We start from the raw sequence: 12,299 nt of genomic DNA on the forward strand, positions 1-12,299 counted from the left end.
TCTGCTCAGTTGCTACTCAGCTGACTTTTCAGGTTGCAAAACATAAAGAGCTACTACCTCCGCCAACATGACCTAAGTAACAAACCACCAGGAATAGAAGTGACACTAATCTTGCTTGCTTGCTTTTTAAGAATTCTTATTTCTACGCAAGTCAAATTAACTTTGTTTATCACCATTTTCTTCTTGTCATTTTGAAAGTGTTTCTGTATTAAAGGCTATAGCAAGGGTTAGCAGGTGTTAGTGGCCTCATTTCAAGACATGATTTACAGCACTGTCAGCATTTTACTTACTAGATAAGCAAAACTGTGTATCTAAGTGAGTCAATTCAAATATTAAGGCATATGAAAACAGTTAACACAGTCTTCCATGTAGAAAGTCTACTTACCTTTGGAAATTGAACAGATTTGTGTCGAGAAATACAAACATTAAAAAAATCTGACATCTTAAGAGTAGTATAAGGATACTAAATATAGCAAGGAATATTTTCAGGTTGTACATATCTGATTAAAATACTTAAACTATAGAGGGCATATTAAATATATGATAAATCACTTCATGCAGCATATTACCTTGCAGCTGGCACAGAAGAGCTTAATTTCATTCTACTTTTCTACTCACTTTAATACATGAAAGAGTAACAGAAAGGCAATCTTTTTTGGTTTTCTTTTTTTTTTTTTTTTAAATTATTGGGCTAGGTCTACATCTATTTCTTAACTATTATCTGAAATCCTGAATTTAAAGTTGTGTATCCCACAGCAAAAAATCCAGTCTGATGCAGGTCAGTTCAGAACAAAATTTATGTACTCTCTCTGGTTCAATTTTCTCCAATTGATAGATTATTTAACCCACAATTCACCCCACAGATTTCCAAAAAAAGGCATATGGAAATGCCTCATTCAGTTGCAGCTACTGTATTTTGTGAAATAAACATAACAGTTCTTGTTAGTACCACCAAATATCTCCTCTCCTTCAAAAGCAGAACTATGTTAATCCTTGAATTGACAGGGATTAATTTTTTTTAAATTAAATAAATCCCATATCAATGCCTTTCCTCTAAATATACATTTACTTGGTGCCTAAGTAAAAATACACCACTTGTTGAAAAGTAAGCACACACATAGGCCCTGCACTTTCTATTTATACTCTGACAAAAATCCATCCCTACCAATTTAATGGGATAACCCTTACTTCAGATATAGAAATAAAATAAATGAATACAGAGGAAAATGATGTATAGTATAGCACGTATTCACACAAGACAATTTCCTAAAGGAATCCTAAATCTAACTATTATTGCCTCCCGTATTGCTTAGGTTAAGAAAGAAAACACGGGATCCCTGTCTACCGTCGCTCACAAGGACTACCAGATTACCAATTCATAGTGCAACATTTACTTGAAAGCCAGATGTATATCGTCCGCACTCAGTAGCTCCCAAGTGCTATTTGCACTCCCTTTGAAATAACATTTTTGGTAACTCAAGGGATGCAAACAGACTAAGATTTCTCTCTGGGAAACCTAGATTTCATTCCCTAAAATGGATAAAATTAATAATCAATTTGCTTTATCATCATAATGATCCTCCCAAAGATTTGTAAGAAAGACTATGAAAAGATTCTGCATTACAGCAACATGTGATCACAGAGATGTGACACAACAGATGCAGTATCAGTATATTCAGTATATAAAATGTCTAAATGGCTGTCTGTGTCTTATATTTTAGTTACAAACACTTTAAAGAAAAAGGTGAGTCTTCCCTCCTTCTCTCACCGGGGTGAAATCAAGGTCATCTTATTTAAGAGTAAATTCTCCCTGAGATATTAATATTTAAAATTAAATGACACTCCACCTAAATTATTTTACTAAAAGCCTTCAACTTCTCTATGCTCTCCAAGTAACATCTTCTAAACCTTTAAGAAGTTGCCAACTGTTTGAATAACATAGTACACAGAGTACCACCCTTTAAGGGAAAGATCATGTGCTCAAATTGGGCCAAATAAGCAATAAGATGATATAAACCCAGGCCACTTAAACCACATGAATGATTCCTAAACACTTAGGAATCTGATTTATAACCATACACAAACAGCAGCATCATAGTTCCAAAATTCACTTTGCTGGAATTTACTGTAGGATACTGCGTGCTAACAGGATTTTGCAATTAATAAGACCTATAGTGCTACTGACTGGGCATGAAAACTGTGTATTAAATGATGTACAATTCTTCTATTTGAGGTAAATTTGCTATGGAGAATAACATTATTAATCATTAGTCATCTCAGATTTCTCTATCACTATCCAAACATGCCTAGTATTCCTGCTAAGAAAGTCACTACTGGCATAAGGAGGTGATCTTAAAAATAACCCAGGACCCTTATTTTTACAGAAGGAATGTTTTCTGACCTTTTATGACCCACTTTGTTCCCAGACATTGTAATTCTGTAGTTCCTTTGATCTTGAGGCATTTTGCTAATCGTGCTTCTGCAGGATACCTGATGTACTGCCACCAGTCAGTAGAAAAGCAGAAGCTTAAGGACTACTGGCCCTTTCTTACACATACTGATGTATATCCACATATAGAAGAGGGTTTATTTTTTCATGAATTAGCTTAATATATCATGGACATGTGGAAGAAGTTGAACAAGAAGAAAAAAATTATTCTAAGACTGTTCATGTATGAACTGTTGTGGATTAACTGCAGAGCTTGAACTTCTATTCACACATGAACTATTGTGAACTACAGAGCTTTAACCTCAGACCATCTTTTACTTTACACAGTGTAATAACTTGCACCAGCCTAATGAATTTATATAGTTAAAGTGTTGTTAAATCTTAGTGTGGAAACACTTGTTAAAAACCTGCTACCCTGAGTACATCCAGTCTCCTATCTGCTTTTCTCCTTGGGAAAAATAAAGTTGTTCTTTATTCAGTGTTAGGAGGGTTGATTCACTTCAATTTAAATATAATTAGCAAAATTGTTACGCAAGCTGCCATTGCCAGATCTTTATGGCTGGTAATACCTCAGCCAAAGTACAGACTGTTTTCTGTTTCCAGTGTGACTTTGCAAGGCTATCAGTTGGAAAAAGCCATTTTCTGGTTGTGCAATGAATCCAATCATAGCCAGGAATTAAAGACACAAACAGAAAACCCCAACCTTGTGTTTGACTTCAGCTTTCACAGTAGCACTGATACTCCAGGGTAACCTACAAGGGGATTTGAGTGCCATTTTTTCTCATTTTGCTTTTCCTGATACGCAGAAGCAATGTGAGAGCTAGAGTTCTGAATTTTTCTAGCCAAGATGTGTGCTTCTTATAAAGATGAGATGTCAAGCTCATTTTGGGGAGCAATGTATCTATGAGATGTTAACTGGAAGCACTAACTGTCACAGGTGGATTGATTTCTGTTCTCCAGTTAGACATCGATTTGTTGTAATTGTGTCCAACCTCAATCTCCTGCGTTTCAAAGTCTCACTGGTGGACATAGACCCATTGTTCCTAACTCTGGATTTGTCCAGCAAATTGCCAGGTACAGAACCCATGTTTAACCCCATTCTTGCCACCATGAGTCTCTTCTGTCTCTTACCCCCAAACCAGCCCTCCGGATCACTTGGATAAATTCCTTCTGAGTCTACCTTGCTGTTTCCTAATGACATTGTTTCCTAACAACAGTTTTCAGAAACAACTTCAGTGTTAAAGCAAGGGGCACAGGCTTAGTACAGGAATTTCTTGCCCATGAATGTGTAAGAGTTACAGGTTTGTTTGTTTTTAAACAAACTTTTGAACATAGTCCCTGCGGTCTGCTTAAACTATTCACCACCAGCAAATCCTGGGCTTCCTTTGAAGCCCGAGGCCAGACAGCCCCTCCAGACTTCCGCTTCGACTGGCTTGTTTCTGGTGGTACAGACTCTCTCTTACTCAAGGAAGCACTTTCTTTTTTGACAATGAGAGGACTTCTAACTCGGGGTTTCACAGAGCCCTGGCCACTAGGGATAAGAATACAAGGGTGGACATCACACGCTTCTGGTCTGTCTGGCCTCTGACAGACCAGCTCAGGAAAGGACCTTGAGTTAAAAACTGCTAGTCACACTCTCAGTCTAGGAATTCATTCCCTCATTATAGTTTGATCGTATCAGTATGACCGAAAAGTAAAACACAGTATTTCAGTCAGTCTGAAATACTGAGTGTTTAAAAGCAAACCAGCCTTTTTGGCAGGACGCTGAGTTCCTCTTCCCATTAATCTTCCTTCTTTGCTCCCTTCAGCCCTCAGTCTCACATCAGGGCAACTAAACTTTGAGCCATGCAAAGCTAGATAAAGCTTGCTTCGTGTCCTATTTATGCTTCTCAAGGTAAAAAGGTCACCAGAAAATGATTTAAGAAACATTTTACCCAACACTTAGGGAGGACTTCTGTACTCCTTTCTGGCCCAGTCAGCACTATAGCTAGGAACCAAATTGTAATGCCAACTTGAACTTCCTTCTTAACTCTTCCTCCTCCCCACATTGGGAATTATCACTCCTGAGCAGTAAAAATTCACAGCATTCCCTAAATACCATTTTGTATTTAGCCCTACAGAGCCATTTCACTGTGAAAATGAAAGAGAAATTCAGGATAATGTTGGTATATTTGTCCATTAACCGCAGTTCCAACTTGCTGCCTTGCTGGCTTTTTACATCACCCCTGAAACATTTTCCTTATTCAGCAAAGAACCTAACTCAAATTTACTTTATTTTCCAGCAGCAGCCTTCTCTGCTAACCTGTTCCAGAAGTTTGTCATTTATTCCATATATTATCCATACCTGCATGCTCTGCTTTTTTTCTTTCTGAAATTAAACAGTTCGTTTTCCCTAGACCTGTAACAACAATAGGAAACACACACATACATTAGAATTTTCTTTAATTTCAACTGTCCGTGTCAATGCATATCAAGACCCTTTGATGTGGCAGGAAGAATCCCAGAAACAATGTAGATTTTACAGTACCTTTCAAAAGGGACCAAAAGTTCCTATATTGCATGTTGCGACAGCGTAAGAGAGAGTGAAGTCCTGAATGAACAACACAGAACAACATTAAGTGCTTTTCTCCTCTCTTTAAGAACTTATTTCACAGACTGAGAAGCTCCAGCATCTGATCTGTTAGTAGATGACAGGAAAGCTGAACTCAGTTTCCAGAGGTGTTTTTACACTCAGTATAATATTACAGAGACGCATCCACAGTAAACTCCTGTTTCTGTAAGCTTTAAAGGCCGCCTAGGGATCTCTTAGAGAGCATTAATTGCCATCTGCCGGCCAAGCCGGGAACGGTCTTTGTCCACAATTTATTTCTTCGTCTATCTGGCTAAATTTGGAAATGTATTTGAGCAAAAGAGACAGTGCAACGTGGGAGCGGGGCAGTGCAACTGGCAGCTGAGGCTGCACACTGGGACAGCAGCGTGCACCTACTTCTCCATCTCACACTGGAAAGGGAGGGGGAAAACTGTAGAGGAGGAGATGGGGTTTGGGGATCAGTGACATTACTATGATTTGCTGAGATGTTGATCTAAAAATAGAGACCCAGCGAATTATTATCTTCTCGTCTGGAAATTAAACTTGAAATTTTATACTTTTGAGTGACAAAAAGAGAATGTAAGGGAGGCAAACCTCGTGCTGCTAGGAGAGGAAGGTCAGGTCTCTGCAAATTTCTGTTTCTGATCAGAGCTGGTTAGAGGCAGCAGGGAGGCACTACTGTAATCCTTGCCCGTTCTCACCCAAAATCCTGTGTAGCACAGCATGCTCATCCACTGACTCTCATTTGCTTTTTCCCAGCTGTGACTTTTTATCTCCCAAGCCCTTCTGTCTCCAAACTCGTTTTGTAACCCACCCCAGCTCTCAGACTCAAACCATTTCTCCTCATCATTTCAATCCAGAACCTCTGACATTTTCCACCTTCTTTCCCATTGTTCCCTAAATTCTCTTTCCTCCCAAGACTTCCTCCTTTTCCCCTACTCTCATACTCCTCCACATCCCCAACCTTCCTATGCCAAGAAACCCCAGGCTGTGGGGCACACCTCTTGCCCCCACTCCTCAGTGCAGGCCCTCACATCTGCCCAGCTGCTTGATTCTGGGCAGATGTGAGGCTGCTCTGCCTGCTCAGAACAACTCTACCTCTCTGAAGTCAAGGTAAGACACAAGAGGTGGAAAGGCATGGCAAGTCTTGAGGAACACAGATGCAGGGTAGGTTTACTTGAATACTTCTCTGATATCTACCCATTAGCTGGTAGAAGACAGGAATTAGTTCCCCACCTTAATCTTCTCATCTGCAGGCTGAACAAACCCAGCCCTTTCAGCCTCTACTCTTGCAGTATGTGCTCCAGCATCCTGACCATCCTGATGACCCTCCCTGGACCTTCTTCAGTTGGTAAATATCCCTTTTGTTCTAGGGTGGCCCAAATCAAACACAGTATCCCAAACATGACCCCATAAGTGTCAAATACAGGGGAATAATCACTTCCTTCAATCTCCTGGCCATGCTCCTGCTAATGCAGACCAGTTAGTCCTCATTGCTGCAAAAGAAACTGCAGATGCCTACTCAGCTGATTGCTCACCAGCACCTTTCTGCAAAGCTATTTTGTACCCTGTGTATCCCCAGCCTGCACTGGTGCATGAGGTTATGACATCCCAGGTGCAGGATTTTGCATTTACCTTTACTGAACTCCATGAGGTTTTTGTTGGCCATTCAGAAGGAACTTGCTAAACTGGAGGAATGACCCATCCCGCCCTCCAGTAGAACAACTGCTTTCTCTAATTCAGTGTCATCCATGAGCTTCATGAAGGTGCAGACCATCCCACTGCACAGGTGGTTGGTAAAGAAGTAAAGCTGTAACTTTCTTTTAGTATTCCTTGGCCTTAGTGGGATTATGATAAATGGACTTGTTCTATCACTCATCTCCTGGCAGGAGTTCCATAGTTTAACTGCATGTGTGAAAAAATGCATCCTTTTATGTGCCATCTATTTCCTGTAACCTTCATGGGATAGTCCCAAATTAACCATCTCTTCCCATACAAGAACCACCTTTTTCTATTAACCATCTCCATGTCATCCATGAATCCATGTATCTTTGTCATATTCCCCTTCAGTTGTCTCTTTCCCAGGCTGAAGATCTGATTCAGTCATTTTTCCTATAGAAGCCATTCCATATCTTTAGGTCACCTTTGGGTGGAGGATAGGGATAGCTGAACTGCACACAGCAGTCACAGTATGGGCACACTTTAAATTTATACAGCAGCAAATTTTTGTACTCTATTTCATTTTCCTCCTACTAGTTCTTACTTCCTCATACTAATACTTAACATTTGATTTGCCTTTTTGACTGCATGAGAGTGGCTTTTTCACTCTAATATAATCACAAGGTCTCATTCCAAATAGCCATGGTTATCTCAGAACACATCTTTTTTTTTTTAAGCTGATGTCAACTTTCTTCATCATTTGTACACACCAACACTGAGTTTAATTTGATAGACTTTAAAATGACACCCTCAGAAGAGTCTTCAGGATATCTTTGCAGGTGACACGCATATTTACAACATCAACTTACCCAACATCATCAGCAGACTACATCATATCATGTTATCAAACTGCAAGCTGTGGAAGAATTTTAATATAGCCAGTAAGTGGGAAGCAAAACAGCAAGTTAAATTCAATACTGGGAAACATAGATGTGAAAAAAAATCTTCTCTAGGTACATAAAATAATGCTGTCTAGTATGTTATTATCATTAGAAAGTTTATTAGAGAAGATCTTGGACTTACTTTGGCTCCTTCTCTGGCATCAGTAACTCCCTAAACAATAATGTCTAACAGGCACATGGAGCATTAATCATTATTAAGACGAGAAAATCAAAAAGAAAGTGTTGCACACGTCAGAATTAGCCATGCAGCAATATCTTTGATGTTACATACAATTCTCTTCTCAGAAAGAACATAACAGAACTAGAAAAAGTACAAAGAGGACAAATTAGCAATATGACACAACTTCTGTGTGAAAAGCATTTAAATTGACCAAGACTCTTCAGCTTAGGAAAGAAATCAGTAAGGAAACCGAGGTCTGTAAAGTCATGACTGTCATGAAACAGGTAAAGGGAAATGTTTAACTGCTAACTCTCAAAGACCTAAGGGAGATCCAAGAATATGATCAGGCCTCAAGCTTAACTCAATAACTGCTATGTCACTCAGCAAAACAAAATTATGAAACTAATCAATACAAAGTGTTTAAGATGTCAAAATTACACACTTAACAGAATGGTAGGAAGAGTCATAAAAGAAAGATGCAGTAACATCAAAACACAACAAACAGGTGATTACCTCCAGCTCAAGAACTCTATAAACTGCAGGTTTCTTTATACTAGGAAATAACAGGAGAGGTATTGAAGTAAAGCTCTGTTGAGTTTCTCCCTGTTCTCATATTCTTTCCCAAAGCACCTGGACCAGGACACTTAATGCTCATTTTAAACTTCCAGGGTGAAGCACAAATGCAGTTCCCTGCTGCCACACACTGCAGTTTATTTTCCCATATTTGGGGAAATTGCATGGACAACCCATCCAGCACATAAGGGGGGAGTCTTACCTTTGGAAAAGACACTCTCTAAATCATGTCCCCTCAGATGAAAAGAACTCTTGATGTGAATTGAGCATGGTTGTTCTTTTGGTCTTGTGACATGGGTGAAAATTTGAAATGGGTAGAAGTGAAAATGTCAAAGTAAAGCACTGTGCTTCCACTTAACTAAATTTCTTTTTCTTCAACTTATGAAATGTTAGCATTGATGTTTGCTTTATCAGCATGTTATACTGAATATAAAGGTATGAAATGTTTCCATGGTCACGAATAACTTTCTCCTATCCCCAGAGTTTTCATTCAATGGGAAGCTTTGGCTTTTCATTCTGATTTGGAATAACATAAGGTTTGCAAATGTGGCACTTGCCAGAAGTTTCATTTTCCTAACAGCTCGCTCTTCATCACAGACTGACTGTGAAACACCAGTGTGTTTGTCTGGAAAGGGAAGGTTCGTGTCACAAGCGTTCATCTCATAGGTACCTTTATTCATACAACTGCTAATCCTTAGTGATCCCACTGAGATCTCTCCCTCAGCAGGAAGCTAGAGTGGCAGTGAGCTCACTTAGATTTTCTGGTCCATGGAAGCTGAACCCAGCAATTCTTGTATCCCACACCCAAACTATCGATCTAAAACAACAAACCACTTTAATCACACAAGTACTTCCTGGCAAGCACAAAATACAAAAGAGGAATAACAATTCTCCAAACAAAGAAACAGGAATGCTTATTCTCATTAAGGGTTTTCCTTGAGTTTTACTCAGCAGCAATAAGAAACAAGGTTCTCCAGAGCAGACTGTGCTCAACACTCTTCTGCAATATGTGTTTGCAAGTAAACAGGAGCCTTCAAAGGATAAGATCTTAAGGCGCCTTTGTTTTCAAGAAGCTACCACAATGCAGGAAAGCCATGTTCAGTCTCTGAAGAGCCACGTGCTACTTCAATATCTTGGTGACGACTTTTTCTTTACACTGTGTTTTTTATTATGCCTAGCTCAACAGGGTTCTGGGATCCTTCTTGGAGGAACCTGGGTTATTATCGTCCTACAATAAATAAATAATTGTAAGCATTCAAAACTTGTTCTTCTTGAAGGTTGGACTGTGATTTGGATAAGAATAGAATAAGATTTAAGGCAAACCTCTCCAGCAAGTCTATAAAACAGACTGTGTCAAGTAAATACAAAGTTGGGAAGTTGCAGTTTGTTTTTTTTTAAATAAGTCTCAGTGGGACCTATGACGTTTTACAAATGGAACATGATTCATGATCCTTAGGTAGGAATGATACGTCACTTTATACTGCAATGCACTTATTGCACGTATGTGTATGTGGGGAGGGGACAGCTTTCTCTGTGTGACATACGGGAAAAGGTCTTAAAGAACTTGCTCCAACTTTCATTTTATAATTGATGATTCTTTCTCCCCTGCAAAAAACACTTTTCTTACAGGTTTCAAAATTGGTTTTGCAGATATGAATGAGTATCATGTAAGTTTTTAGCTCTCCTTTTCCTATCTTCCAAGTCAGATGTCTAGTTCAATGTCCAAGAGGGGTCTTAAAAGACCAGAACATTTCTGATTCAGTCATCTGGCTTTCTCTGTGAGAAAACACCTCCACTAATGCCTTGTCTTCATAGTTGGCCTGTTCTTTCTTAACACTCATTTGTTTTTCTGACACAGTTAGGCCCATGGAAACTAGCTTTTTACCTACGAGGTTGAAAAGTTCACCCTGTTCTAGTTTTTAAAGGAACAACAAAACTTTCCTGTAAACTCAGCTCCCAGAATCAATTACAAGTCTAGTGTAGCTGGCTCTGAGCAAATGCTGGCATCATTTTAATAAACCACAAATTTTGACAAGTTTTTTCCTTCTTCTCTTCTAGCATTTAATACATCTTTTCCTCCAGGCATACCAGTCAGGTAGCATAAATCTCCTGCCACAAGCATGAGTTTCTAAAGAGAGATTTACCTTTGACAGAATCTCATGCATGAGAACATCTTTAGAGTAGATTTATCGTGTCCTATGCAGCCCACATGCTGAAAAAGCATTTCACTTTTCACTTTTTTATAATATTCCTTTATCTATACTTTTTCCTTAACAGGGACAGCTTTGGCTATATGCACTTAAACTCTTCAGTCACTTTACCACGTAAGCCACAGAATAGATTTCCTTCCAGGAATTGAAAGAAAAGTAACTGAGAACCTAATCAGCTACTACCTCCTTAAAACAGCAACACAGGTCTAATGGAATTTAAATTAAATTTAAAATATTTTTCATAACCAGAGAAAATAACTAAATCTGTCTTCAAAAGATTTCGGGCTCTTGCTAAGATGCAGTGTTAGCTTTCCAAACATAACATAGCACCATGCAGTATTTCTGATCATGCTCAGACTAGAACAAACACAACTTAATCTTTTATTCAAGTTCATTAAACAAAAACATTCAACGCAGCTCAAAAAGTCTTATTCATCGCCATAGCTCCATAGCATCAGAGGGAAAAGAAGTATGTTGAAAAATCTTCCTAGTGGAGAAAATCCTTCCAGCTAAAACAGAAGCCACATATGGAGTTCTGTCAGAAGGTTACTCCTGATGGAAAGGAGAAGTTTCCTGAATATTATTTTGAAGGTTGCCTTAAACCCAGTCTGAACAGATTTCTTTGTGTTTTGCTAAAAGGCACACAGATGATCTAGTGTCTCTCTTACTACTGACCAGGGCTGGCTGGTGTTGGTCTTTGTTGATAAACCTCGAAATTTCTGAGAGGTTTTCTTTGCAAAGAAAATCACGAATAGTGAGTGGTTCTACTTAGGTCAACTTCTTTCTGGCCAAGCACTGTTGACAGCTACTCCAGCTCCACCACAGCACAGACAGCACAGACTCTGGCCACAGGAAGGTACGTAAAAGCCACCAACAGAGACCACACCGACAGGGTACTCACAACTTATATATTTTACCTTTGTTCCCAAAGCAAATCCCTTCTGAAAAAGTCAGTTAACCTTTGCTGTCACATCTGTAAAATGGTGTTAAAAATTATCTTCTTCACAGGGAAAGTTGTGATGGAGCTTACTGGCAAACATAGGTCCCAAAAAACATTGGTTTCCTTAAGAACAGACTCAGAACCACATTAATTCTCAAACTCTGGCACCATCTTACAGATATTACTGTAAGCAGCAATACAAGCGTCAAGAGTTCCCTCACGTCTCCCATCCCGCTCCCAGCCTTTTGCTTCCTCCCCAGTGCAGCAGTGCACCACCCAGTTGTGCTGTGAGCCAGATCGGGGAACTGATCTAGCTTCAAAACAAAGAGCCTCCCCTTTTCTCCCCCCCACGCCCCACCTTTTAAAGCCAGTTCAATTCCCTGATCTGGTTGCCAGTCCCACAAACAGCTGCACCTTCATAACTCCTGACGTCAGCACTGCTGCTGAACTCCCCACATGTTGTTATCTATAAAGTGTTGGGTTTGTGTTGGGTTTTTTTAAGAAATATCATTATGTATGACCTGCTGCCTTTGAGAAACTGGAGAAGGCTAATGGCAGGAAGGGTGGGTATCCCTCTCTCTCTGGAAGGAAAGTGAGAAGGAAATGCTCAGCAGTTACCAGGTCTCTGAATCTTTCTTCAAGTGAGCCTTTCTGCTCAGCTCCAACGAGACGAGCATCTGGAACACAAACAGAAGCCCCTCACTCATCAACTACAGAGCGCACTTGAGTTGAACAGCTGTTTGCCTGCGATTTCCT

The sequence above is a fragment of the Strix aluco genome, chromosome 3 (assembly GCF_031877795.1).
Source record: "Strix aluco isolate bStrAlu1 chromosome 3, bStrAlu1.hap1, whole genome shotgun sequence".
In the NCBI taxonomy this organism is placed as follows: Eukaryota; Metazoa; Chordata; class Aves; order Strigiformes; family Strigidae; genus Strix; species Strix aluco.